We start from the raw sequence: 4,296 nt of genomic DNA, 5'->3' as shown, positions 1-4,296 counted from the left end.
GAGACTTGTAAGCAAAATATAAGACCAAAAGTTCTTAGTGATCAGGACTGAGTCTTAAAAACTAGAAGTAGACTTCCTGATAATTCGGTTACCAGAAAGTTATAGAACTGAGCAAATATCTCTCATTAAAGGAGCCCAGTATTGAGCAGGAAATGAGTGGAGAGAAAAAGGCTCAAGCATACCAAACAAGTTGAGTCTCCTCATTAAACAGATTGATCTGGGTCACAATTTTTTTTCTCTACAAGAGAGCTGCTGGGATGCCAACTTAGACTTGCTAGGAGTAGTTCACCCACCCGTGCTGAGTCTCATAGCAGGCGTTAGCCCTCCTTCCCTCTCCCCCTCCACACCTGGAGCAAGAATGGCCCTTGTCCAATGGCTACTATTGGCTCTGTCACTTGAGTGCTAACTCTGACCCTAAAAAAGAAAAAGAAGTAAGAGGCTCATGCTGGGCACCAACTCACTCTGCTGAGCTCAGCTAAACCCTGATAGTGGTATGTTTGAGCTCAAGGGTGCAGCTCACTCTTAGGTCTCGCGTGGCTTACCCAGAGCTTTCTTAATATCACAGAAATCCTAGCAAAAAATAGGGCCCTTCAGAGCTGAAGAAGCTGGAAATGGAGCTGAAGAGACTGAAAGGACTGGACTGCCCCATGAAGGGAGATGTGTAACATTACAGTCACCTTGAGAAGTAGCTGGGAGAATTCTCTACACCAGGTCAGACACTGCAGTGTCTGAGAGAGGTGCCTGGGAGAGGTGGACAAGGACGTCCTGGTGAATAAACAGCCCAGCTGCAGACAGAAATTGCAAACCAAGATGGACTTCTGGATGCCCAGATCTCTAGGTTCACCCCCAAAGCCCAGCTCCCTCATCCTTCTACCATTGAGTGTCCGAAATCTGCTCTATGCCTTATGACATTTAGCTCTGGGTCAAAATTTATTTATCCTACTTAGCAAAACACTACTCCTTAGAAAATAACACCATTGATTTCCCCTTCGGGCCCTCACCCTCACACCGAAGGGCTTTCAAACCCTCACCCCTCCCTGGAAGTTCCTGGAACAGACTGGGGGGCTGTTTGGAAGGGGATCGGAGAAGGAGAGAAGGGGAAGGAGAAGTCTGTGGGAATGAGTTTTGTGTAAAGAAAGGATGTGGGAAATCGGTTTAAAATTTGCTATGTGATATCTGCTGCCTCATGAAATCTTTATTAAAATCTACATTAGTCATGAATGGATTTTGGATTTAGGTTTCTCTTTTGGGGGCCATAATAACATGCAGAGTCTTCTTCGAATCAGGGTTACAGCAATGTTTTCATGGCACAGATATATAAACTGCGGAGCGTAGTTAGAAAGTTTTTTTATGCATGATTTAAATGCTCACTTGTCATCTCCTCTAAAAATAAAGAAATGTTGGCAAACATCTTACTTTTTTAAAAAAAGAATCTTTAAATTCTCAGGGCTTCATTCATTTAATTGAATCGAATACACACCTACTGAGCACTTAGAAGTAAAAAGTGTTTTCTTCTCTCAATTTGTTTTAAGGTGATCACAGCCAGGCTACATAAACATAGCATGATCCACCTGAGTTGTGAATTTCTACAGCTATGGCCATTTTAAAGGTGAGAAGCCAAAATCTGGGTCAGTCATTCTGTGCCTCTAACCATAAACACGGATCAGGGCTTCCTTAAAACAACCCAATGGTCTAGCTAGACATTTCTCATCTCCTATTTTCAAATTTCAAGGCTCACATATGTTTTGGGAGACTTGCACACCCCCATTAAATATTGAACGAAGCATTTGCTACATAATCCAACCATCACCACGTGTATTTGAAGTAGAAGGAGCCAGCCACGAGGTGTGTGGTGCATAAGCTCTGCAACGCCCCCCAGAGGCCAGTTTTCTCACAGCAAAATAACTCCCCAGTGCGTTTTATCACCGAAATGCCTGCATTTTTATAGTGTATGAAGACAGGCACAATATCCCTCAAGGAAAAAGAATAAAACAATCTCAGAAAAATCCTGAAATAAAAACGTGATGGAATGCAATCCAAGAATGACTAAAATAAATTAAAAAAAAAAAAGACTAAAACGGAAAAGAAAAAGGAAACCCAAACTTTTTTTTTTCAGACATTGACAAGACTCTTTCAAAATTCAGGAGTCAAATACCAATATAAAAACAAACATATGCAAAAAGCATGCTGTTCCCCTCAATACTGAAAGCGGTGTGGTCCAACCATAGAGAAAAGAGCAGGGCTCGGGTTTGAAAGAATGATAAATTTAATTGCTAAGCATACTTGCACGTGAGGCCGAAAACAGAGCAAGAACACACAGGGGCGTGCATCCTCCAGAGCGAGCCATCTGAGTTCCATAAACTACAGGAGGCCGAGCTTAAATGAAATATGGTTGGGACCAAGCAGAAGAACCAGGGCATTCCAGTCTGCTCTTTGGAGGAGAGCTCCAAGGATCCAGGCAGCAGCCCAGGTCAGGCAGCAGCATCTTAGTGTGTAATTACCAAGGAGGAAAGCCTCCAAGAATAATGCTGACAGAAATGGAAAGTTTATAAGAAAGAAACGTAACACAATTTGGCCACTGCTGTTGTTGCTTCCCTGCACGGTCTACCACCACATCCAGCTGGCAGCTGGAGCTCTTGAGCCATCTCTAAATGGCGGAAGGCTTCAGGAATTTGGAAGAGAGAAGAATTACTCTTGCCTGGGGAGACTAAGACTTTCCTGCATTTACAAAGCACTGGATTTCTCCTGCTATGGCTCTTAATGAGCCCTGCTTTGTAGTAAAGATTGTGTGTGTGTGTGTGTGTGCGTGCGCGTGTGTGTGGGTGTATGTGTGTGTATACATGTCTGGTCTTACAAATTCCTTGAAAATAAGGATATATCTCATATGCATGTTCATAACCTCCCTTCGCGCATCCATTGCATCCATCTAACTCCCTGCCACTTAGAAGAGGCAGAGAAAAAGCTACCAGCTGTCCTGACCTTGTCATTTAGAGATGGCTCGAGAACTCTGGCTGCCAGCTGGATATGGTGGTACAGATGCAGGAAAGCAACAGGAGACCTGAAGGAGAGTCACCAAATATGGAAACAAATTATGACCAAATGTAGTTGGGTGGACTAAATATTTCAACCACCATTCATATTCGAAGCCATGTCTAAATGAAAGTAATTGAGGAGACTTACAGGAACGCAGGTCTATGAGAGACTCTTAGTTTCCTGTGGCTGCTGTAACAAATTACTGTAATCTTGGTGGCTTAGAACAACAGAAATTGATTCTCTCACAGTTCGGAAGAAGTCTGAAATCCAGGTGTCAGGGGACTGTACTCCCTCCAGAGGACAATCCCTCCTGGCTCCTCCAACTTCTGGTGGCCATTGGTGTTCTTTGGCTTGTGGCTGCACAACACAATCTCTGCCTCCATCTTCACAGGGCCTTCTCCTCTGTGTGTCTCCTTCTGTTCCTTATAAGGACACTTATCATTGGATGTAGAGTGTGCCTATAGCATGATGTCACCTTGGGATCATACTGTACTTACATCTGCAAAGACCTTTTTTTCCAAATAAGGTCACATTCATTGTTCCAGAGGTCAAGATGTGAACGTATCTTTTGGGGGACTACCATTCAACCCTCTACAGGGATCAAGGGGCCTTGGGAAGAATTATTTATTTGATGAGAAGGAAAAATTTAGGTACCTAAGTTTGGCACCAGGACAATGAATTGGAAGTCTGGGGTATTTAACTACTGGCTGTGTATTGATTTAATACTGGTCCTTCTAGTACTGGATCATTGAAATCTCTGTAACAACAATTCGAAAGCTGATTAAATGGAGTGACTGAAGGGCCTTTGTGTTCCCTCAGGATGCTAATGATTGCAATCCATTTGCTCACAGCTTAGAGACAGACAGGGAGAACCTGTCACAGCATCTTTATTTTCCCAGGGTCTAGCTCAGATCCTGACACACAAAGTGATTGATGAAGGATCAAAATATAGATACTGAACTCAGCACTATCTTCAGGCAGTGTAGGAATCAGTCATTTTAGAGTCATTGGAAAGAAGTAAATGACTAGGTGAATGGAAAATTCTTGAAACCAGTAATAATTAATGATGGGTTTCCCATAAGCCTCTATGTATGGAGAGTCAAGTTCTGTGCCTTATTTCATAGGAATGTCCCAGTGTGATACGTCATCATTATAATGTAATGGGATAGAGAATATAGCAGCAGAAGCCAGGCAGTGAGAGACCTAGTTACCTGCTATCTTGATTAAGCCAGGTGTCTCCTGCTTTTCTCACACGTCAATGGA

This window comes from Pteropus alecto, unplaced genomic scaffold (assembly GCF_000325575.1).
Source record: "Pteropus alecto unplaced genomic scaffold, ASM32557v1 scaffold152, whole genome shotgun sequence".
Lineage (NCBI taxonomy): Eukaryota > Metazoa > Chordata > Mammalia > Chiroptera > Pteropodidae > Pteropus > Pteropus alecto.
The sequence above is the reverse complement of the archived record's forward strand: the minus strand, read 5'-3'. Positions refer to the sequence as shown.